Raw genomic sequence first — 9,726 nt, forward strand, 5'->3', positions numbered from 1 at the left:
GAGGGGTATCTTGAAAGTGAAAGAGACAGTGAAAATATTATGAGATCAATGAATTTTAGTCCAAGTTTATTCAAAAAATTATGAGGTTTGAGTCTTTAGAGGGCATAAGCTGCAAAAGTTGGAGGGAGTGGCTATATGGTTGTATACATGACATTGTGATTCTGACTGAGCACACTATCCAGAAGGGAGAGAACATCTGTCTTCCCATGAGATAGCAATCGTGGAAGCACAAGCCAACAGAAATGCAACATGGAGACAGCACAGGTAGAGAAGTGCCCTGGAGAGTTGCCTGGAGACACAGGAGAATTCGTGTGAGCAATAAATAAACGTTTGTTGCTATAATAAGACGAACTATAGGGATTGTTACTGCACCTAACCTACCCAATCTTGACAGTTATATTCCAATTAGCAGTTATGGACAATGACAAGGATATATTCAATATGTCTGTGAGAGATGAAATAGGTTGGAAGACAACATTATTGGAATAACAGAATAAAAGAAATTGAAAAGGCAAAGATTATTGATCTGTTTATTGAAATTATTAGTAATTAAGAATAATGAGTGTTCAAGGAGTTAATATCATCAAGAAATAATGGAGAATAAGGTGGGGGTTGGTAGATGACTGCAATAATGAGAGGTTATGAGAAATAGTATGTAATGAGACGAGGTTCAAGGTGTTATGATTTTAAGGAGCAGAGAGTTTGACTCCAGGGCCAGAATTATGAGGACTGTGGAAGAAAATGAAGCAACCATCTTTGAGAGAAATGCACAGAAATTATTGTCCACATTTCAGTTAGAGGATGGAGGTTAAGGGAACTTTCAGAGAAGATATTGATGTTATAAGAGTTTTTACTGATAATGGACTACGATTTCCAGAAGACAGAGTAGAAGAATTTAAGGATTTGGGGTACAGGGAGAAATAGGGATAGCTGAACAGATTAACCTAATTATATGGAAGTTATAATATGGAAGATAAAGGGCGATTTGGGAATCGAGGATCTCATTTAATGATTGATACAAATAGGGATAAAAGACATAAATTACATAAGTCTTGAATTTAAGGCATACAATGTTGGTGAGAATTTGAGTATTATGGGGTTGGGGAGGTATTAAAGTCTAGTAATCTCTTTAATTGCTGAAAATAGAAGTTCAGTGGCTGGGGAGGGACGGTCTTACCCTAAGCATATGGAGGTATTCCCTTGATCTCTTCTGATGGCCAGTGGGAAAGCAGTCTTAGATCTAATGCCTGCAGGTCCCACCGGACCCTGTTAACAGGGGCAAGGAGATCTGAGAAGCTAGATCTATTTCTAGAATGTTCAGACTCCCTCTTTTTTTGATGGAGTGGATAGACAAGAGCCACAATGTTTTGTATTACTTGTAATACCCTCATTTTAGAGACTCGAAAACTTTCACACCTTGAGAAAATTACATATCTAAACAAATAATTCAGGATTTGGTTCAAAATCTACTCTATCTCCATAACACTTCACTGTCTCATGAATCCTACAAAAACATTCCTAGTTTAACTCCTGGAATTATATTTATTTTTTATTTAAATACAACAGGGTATGGATATTTATGTCACAGCTATTATGGAAACTATCAGTATGGTAAACATCTGTGCTCTGTTGTGTGCAAACAATATGCCCCTCTGTGGTCATGTGATATAAGGCATGGCTGTAGAGATGATTTATATAAGATAACCGACCTAGACTTGGGTGTTGACATTAAAGGTTTGCCTAATAAATAAATTGAAAATGCCAATAATGATTTTCAGTGGACCTAAGAATATAAAGGACTAAACACAGTTAGCAGTGGGCCAGATTTCCCCTGGGTGTTATTAACCCATAGACCAGCAGCTGAAGATAGATACAGGCCAGGCACAAGGCAGCAAATCAGTGTCGTCCTCAGCATTGAAATAAACTCTAAAGGAAAAGCAAGGCAGTAAATTGTGACATTACCCCCTGGGTATTCAGTATTTATGCAACTACGTGTTCCATAACTACACATCAGCTCTGTATAAGGAACAGCCCTATGCTTGTGAAATCGTGTATAGTGAATTGGTATTTAGGAACACTATGAAATATTTTTCCAATCAATGATTTTCTCAATCTTCACAGTTAAAATTTTATCTAAGTTTATAAATGAAGAGCTATTTGTTGGAGTTTATTATTGGAACAAATCACAAGAACAGATTTTTTCTTAAATAAAGATGTCCAGATGCTATAGAGACTCATGAAAATATCACTTAAAACTGATGCTTTTTCTCACTCCACACATCACTAAAACAATCTTACCAACATTAGCCTTATCCCCCAAGGTTCATTATCACTTTAGTAGGTCAAGATGGGTTTACTGGAAATATATTAACCACATCATTCGATGAAAATCAACAGCAAGATGTTTGATTTAAAAAAATGTCTTATATTTCCATATGTGTATATTTATTTTCCTTGAAATCATTGAAGGGGAGATTAATCGTAGAAACTATCAAATTATGTTTAGTTTTTGAATTTTCAGTTTTTACAATCAGTTAACAAATTGGAGAAGAAAGGAGGTAATATAAGGTGGTCCCTTGTTAACACTATTTAACACATATGTTACTTTCTGCTGTTAACACATATTTAAAGATCATCTGTAATTTAAGTGCACACTTATGGACATAAAGATTATCTCTGGACACCTGTGTTTCACACACCTGGAGATAGTGAACATGGCAGCTTAACCTGACTGAGATTTAGATGTTATCAATCCCCACCCAATCTCATGGCCTTAGGTAATAGTAATGGTTTTCCAATCTGTAAAGCCCTTTGCAGACATAAAGGCTTAAAAAGTGAAACGCATGGAAATAAGCAAAATGCTAGTAACACAGAGAACATGTTTTGAACCTTCCCACTCCACATTTGTATTTCCTATTTCTTAAGATAGCCACATATTTCCTCCTTTGAGGAGGAAAAGTGCTGACCCATTCTCCTTTGTTGATGAGAACAAGCATTAGAACAGAGTACGGTTCATGGACCAATTACTTCAGAATCACCAGGAATATTTGTTAATTTAGGATAACCATATAATGCATCTTCCAAACCAGGCCCCTTCTGAGAGACAAACAAGAGGTTGTGATAATTATGCCAGAAGAGCAGGCTAAAGCCAGGAATACCTTCTGACACTTAGTTAAAAGTGAAGATTCTTGGTTACCAGTTTGGATCTCCTGAATCAGGACAATGGTTTATTTAAATACGTAGAAAGAGTTTGATGTTTTCCAAGGGGCTTTTGGAAAAGGGGAAGAAATGATATGAAGGGGGATTTCAAGATTATAGCAAGAAGCCAGAGGTTATGGGGAGATTTGCAGACGGTAGAAAATGCCTGGCAAATTTTTGCACAATGATGTCTAATATTAAAATTTACGTTACTGCCTGGAGTAACCGTAGCATATATTCTCCTTCACTGCATCCATATATCAGTTAAAAATGTGTTTCCCAACAATGGTATTTTCTGATTAAGTGATACCTTTTAGAGAAGTGATACTTTGAGATAAAGACGGAATAGGGGTAGGTCCAGAATGAGGGAATATGACACAGAAAAAAAAAAGTTTTATAAGACAAAATACAAAGTGGAAATTGAGAATGCAAAGGAAACAGGTCACTGAAACAATCCGTGTTCAAGAGAAATATAAGCCTTCTCAGTATCATCAACAATACTCGGGGGCAGATAATTTTCTCATAGTATATGGAAAGAGGCCATTATATTAAAAATCCATTCAAGCCCTAAGGACTTTCATAAGCTGTCACTTGAGTCACACTGATAATGTGATGTACACAGTCATGCAACAAGCTTTACTGTGTATTAGGAAAATTACACTATGGTAGATTCCCAGGTGTTTAAGTTTTCCTTGACATACAAGAACTAGTTGGGAACTTTGACATATGTTTCCTAAATGAGACTTTAAAGGCTATGCCTATTGGACTTACAGTGCTGCCAGCAAGTGTCCAAGTTATAGGTTCCATTCACCTTTGCCAGTTTTAGAAGGTCAGCAAAAAGTAGTGACTTTAGGAAGATAAAACCGTTAACGGTGAGAGAAAGAGAGGTTGGAACAACAGAAGGCAGTAAAACTAGCTAGTCAGTCCCTGTAGAAATATGAGTGTATGGAAATAATTCACTGTGGGGAGTGTGGGCAGGATTGATACTAGAAATGAAAGAGCTTTCAGCTAGAGATTTATAGGAGCATCTCCACAAAATTAAAGTAAAATTATAGGACATTAAAATTAACTGAATATGAATTAAAGGACACAGTGGTAAAAATTATTTTTTGACATTTAAATAAACATTCCCAAAATATATTAGGCGTTAGGCAAATTTATCTAATCTCTGTGCCTCAGTTTCCTTATCAGTAATATAAAGAGCCACATTTAAGCAGGAGTGAGAACATTGTCAAACAAACGAATATTGGAAGAAGTAGCAAAGAAGATGAGGGCACATAGAAGGAAATATTAATTATTTACCTAAATGGATTTAGGCTGGGTTTTAGTGGAGAAGGAGGGGTATCTTGAAAGTGAAAGAGACAGTGAAAATGTTATGAGATCAATGAATTTTAGCCCAGGTTTATTTAAAACATTATGAGGTTTGAGTCTTTAGAGGGGGTAAGCCAAATGTAAATGACTTATGACAACAGCCACTGGTGACAAATGATACTGTCAATGCAACTCATGATAATTACTTTTGTATCTACAAATGTATATAATTTGATATTTATCTGACTTGAATACAAAAAAAGTCTTCCATATTCTTCAGACATGGTGGGAAACAAGGTACAAGTACACAAGTCTGCTGGTACAAACTATCTTTTGAAATAATTAATTCAGATTTTACTGACCTCAGGCATTATCCAGTTCTCTCTCTATAAATCCAACATGATCATTTGTTTATAATTTTTAATGAGGCTGCATTATTAAAAGGTGGCTTTAAGTTTCTTATCTTACAGGATGATGCAATGAAAGGCATTAGTATAATAGATTAGGCAAAGCATGTCTTGTAAAGGCAAATCACTAAGCTTTCTTGTCTACTTCTGCACTCTGTGTGCTACAGTGCTCCCTAGATATTAAAAAACAGTGAAATAAATAAGGCTGTGCATTGCAAGAGGAAAGATCAATGGGTTTTGTAATAGGTTCTCATTGATAGCCAAAGAACCTCACTCAGTGCATTTTTATACAAAGCTCTTAAATATGAAAGAGAATTATATCCAAAGGGAAAATATAGACGCCCACAAAAACCTTTAACAATGCTGACATCTAGGATTCTCTGTTATACCAATCATGTATAAAATTAGTATGTTGTGATATCAGTCACAAAGAATATTAAATGTTTAAAAATTTATTGTACTAATAAATAATGCTAATATCTTTCTTATGTGTTGCAAAGAGTACCTCACTACCACTACCAAAAAAAAAAAAAAAAAAAAAAACAAAGATTCTACAATCAATGACTGAAAGTTTTTAAACATTCTTTAGGTGGTAAATCACAGAGATGCTATGTTATAATTTTCAAAAGGAATTTAAAAATCTTTTTTAGTTCAACATTCCAAATTGCTTCATCTTATTTGAATATATTGAAAAAGTTCATTTTATTATTCTATATTCCTCTGAGGACATATCACTTTAAATTCTCTAATTCTCCATTGTAAAAGTGAACAATTCTATAAGTCTCTTGGATCTAGAGCTTTAAAAATTAAATATTTTACTCATATTTCAGATGCTAATGATTACTTTTATAGAATGAATATAATGTTTTTATTAACAGCTTGAAATTATGTGATTGTTTCAAAGCCTATTACATCATATCACAATTTTTATACATCTATAAAATCTTTTAATAGTCAATTCAACCACCATTAGGATGAAACATACTATATTTGCTACATTAAATCAACCTCTTAAAAGACACAGGGGGTCATTTCCCCCCTTGAATGCTTCTACCTAGTATTTATTACTATTACCAGTGCCTAAGAAAGAAGGGCTCAATCCCTCAGGGTTTAATTCTGTGAGAGAAAATGGGACACTTGACTATGTATACATTATCATATATGAGTTATATTTATCTAAGTAGGTGCAGAGAATAAACTAAAAAGGAAATGCAGGCATAGCTAGGAAAATTAGGGGAGTGCTAGTCCAGGAACACAAGATTACCTGAAGCTCTAAACTGGTGGAAGTTTGACAATGCCCGGGATGGAGAAGTAGAGAACTAGATTCTAGCATGAGCTTTTCAGGAGGAGCTGTGTAACTTTGGAAAAGATACTTAATTTCTCTGTGCTTTTTTTTCTTCCTTATCTAAAAAGTAAAGGGAAGCAGAAACTAGCACATCATTGTAAAGCAATTATACTCCAATAAAGATGTTTAAAATAAAAAGTCATGGGTATTGAGTGTTATGACAAATAAAGTGCTTTTATGTATTCTATTAAAGCATCCAGTTCGGAGGATGTATTGTAAGAAACATACCCTAAGTGCAATTTGAATATTGTCTCTCTCCCTTTCTGTCTTTTGTGATAAGATGATGTTGCAAAATAATCATCGACATGTATTCCACTCTACAACATTGTCCCCTCCCCCCCACTTTTAAAAAAAAGCTCCCAACACCCTAGAGCAGTTAATCAATGTTGTCCCAAGGGGAAATTTTGATGACAGCCAGAGAAATCTGTTAGACTGCGTCAGAGTATAACATTTAAAAGAATACTTGCAAAGCAGTTTTAAAAATTTATTTATGCATTTACATATGTATGTATGTATTTTGCATCACAGAAGAGATACCAACATCCTGTGTTTCCAGAGAAAGAAAAAGCTGGACAGTTAGTTGTCAAGGGACTTTCATCTAACCACATGGCCTAGAGAACCCTATCTAACTTTTGGGGAATCCAAGCATGCAGAAAACTTTTGTAGAACTTCCCCTCTGGGACCTGAGAGCAGAGAAGCTTGGCAGAAGTTTCCACATCCCCTAGAGAGGGGAGCAATAAAGGAGTAAAAGCTACATTGGTTGCCAAGGGCAGGGAGATAGAGGAGCAGCTCCAACAGTGTCCCGTGGTTCTTGAGTGAACTGGGAGAGCATCTGAATTCTTCTCACCCCATCCTGTGGATGGACACAAGATTCTCCCCACTCCATCCTAGGAAAGGAGGTAATAAACTTCCTGTTGGCATGAAATTCTTGTTGTAGAACCTGGGCATTTGGTAAAGGATGTCCTTTAGACTGGCTACTAAACGAGAATGAAGAAATAACAGCAGATGCCAACATGAGAGATTGGCCTTTCGGGGTGATGAAATAAATCTGTGAATCCCAAGGATACTTATGTTCATAGGCTCTGGTTGGACCCTCTCACTTCCACTCCTCCCATAACAGGAAGCTACTGCAGAAGTCTCCAGAACCGAGAGATCAACACAGGGAGGGTGTGGAACAAGACATCTGTAGGTCCTGCATGTAATTTACATGTTCTTATGTATGGCACATAGCAGGCTCTCAATAAATAATTCACCTTTACTGGTTAGCAATATTATTAGTAGTATTACTTGGTAACTAAATATTGAATGCATATATAACTATTTTAAATATTTTGGTTGATTTTACTCTGTTAAAAACAAAGCTTTATTGGTAGAAATATTATATTTACATATAAATACAGATTTTACTAATGTCCAGGTACTTAACACTGGATACAAGAAATCAAATATAAAATATAAGTATTGTAGAAGTATGCTGCTTCTATGGGTTATCTACTTGAAAACACTAAAATAACTACTGCTGAGACTGAAAGGCAGATTTGTACATCAATAATGTTGAAAATGTCATCATAAATTAGTTTTATGAAATGAATCACCTATTCTTTGAAAAACAGATGGCCTCTTAGAGATTATAATGATTAGCAAGTAAAAACAGAATAAATGTTGAAATAAATTGATTACATTTCAGAATTGCTTTTCTCACCTTAACACAGAGAAACAGCTCTCCTAGATACTGATATATGAGATTGCTGATGACAAAATGAAAATATGGTCCAGAAAATAGATTTGGGAAAGATCAGTCTTTTGCCCTTTCTTAAAATACAGACATAACTAAAGTGTCAAGAGTGGGACTGCCAGTGACGGTATAGCATCTGACAGCTCAAACACAGCTTGCTTGTCAGTCTGATGCTGCCAAGCCCGAAATGGCAGGATTCCACCATATAAATATGTCTGTTATCTTGAGGTTAGGGGGACTGGTTTTGCCTTCATGTGACTGGAGCTTGTAATTACTATAATAAAGTATTGGTTGCCACTTAATCTACAACTCCAGGGCCAATACTCAAACCCTCATTTCCCAGATTGTACAGGCTGTGTTTGCAATATTATCTCCCTTTGAATATTCTCAATCAGAATACAAAAGACAATGGATAAGGGAGACTATATTTCAGAAGCATTTTTGAGATCTGTCATATTTCCTCATTTGCATGGCCATGTACTACAAAATTAAGTTTTGGATTCTAATTTTCCTGGCTCATTCAGATGATTTGTTCTGGGGATGTCAGCACTCATGATGCTGATGCCAAGTGTTGTTTATGCCTTCCTGTCCTCTAGGGACTCGTAAATCCATCCTGCATCCACAAGCTGTCAGAGGAGAAGAAAAGCACTGGTCACTAATCTTGTCATGAGCAACTTCATTCTCAGCACCCTGGTTTATAGCTTGGCCTGGATCGAAATGAGCTGGTAATACAAATGTGTACTTTGGATGTCCTTTCTGTCTTTGCCATCAGTTGATCTTCTTTTCTCCTGACACTCTTTGAACCATGTTAGACAGGTGTTACACAAAGTTGAAAACATATCTCTACTAAGGAGTTTTGTGTGCATGTGTTGAACAGGCTAGTGAACAATTTAGTAAAGCTTCCTGGGAGCAAGCAGTCCCTCCAGTTGGCTTTTTTTTTTTCCCCCTTCTGGATTCTTCCACTTTACTTACGAGACTGAATATAAAGGGAGAAGTCCCTGCACAACGTGATAGGAACAGCAATAAGACTGAAAGTTCTCTGATCAAACGGCCCCATTAAATCCACCACTGCCCCCTTGAAGGCCTGTGATGGTTCATTTCTTTCAGCAAATAATACCACCAGTATTGATGTCATATTCAATAATCTTGAGTTGAGACTTTGGGGGAAAAATGTATATCTTTCCGAAACAGTGGATATTGAACATCAAGACTTTAAATTATTTTCAATCTTTCTCAGAATGAATAGACACAGATATTCATTTTCTCTTTCTTAACATGTTTTATTAATATACTTGGCTGTTCTTCTTAACTTCAGGTAAAATTATTTGTTCTGGAGGCTATGGAGATAAGAGTTCTCTGTTTACTCAGAGCCTAGCTACATAAACAAACATTTTTACTAGGATTCTCTACTTTCAACACTAATAAAAGAAATAAGTTGTTAAAAAGGAAATATTTTATAGTTATCACTTCAACCCTGTTTAGGATCAGTAGCCAATTTTACTACTTGCACAATTTTTTGGTACTTGGAAATTCATTGTTTTGAAACTTGCTTTTTTCAACTTTATTTTGTCCTGATATGAAAAAAACTTTATATTTTAGTTTTATGACAAAAAATATCTAATATTTTGAGATTTTTTCAACCTCTGGTTTGTACATAACCACTGTAGGAAAAGTGGTTTAACAGAATGGACTTCATATGACTTTGAAGTCAAACTGACTTGAGTTCCAAC

This window comes from Mesoplodon bidens (assembly GCF_964165515.1).
Source record: "Mesoplodon bidens genome assembly, chromosome: 5".
Taxonomy (NCBI): Eukaryota; Metazoa; Chordata; class Mammalia; order Artiodactyla; family Ziphiidae; genus Mesoplodon; species Mesoplodon bidens.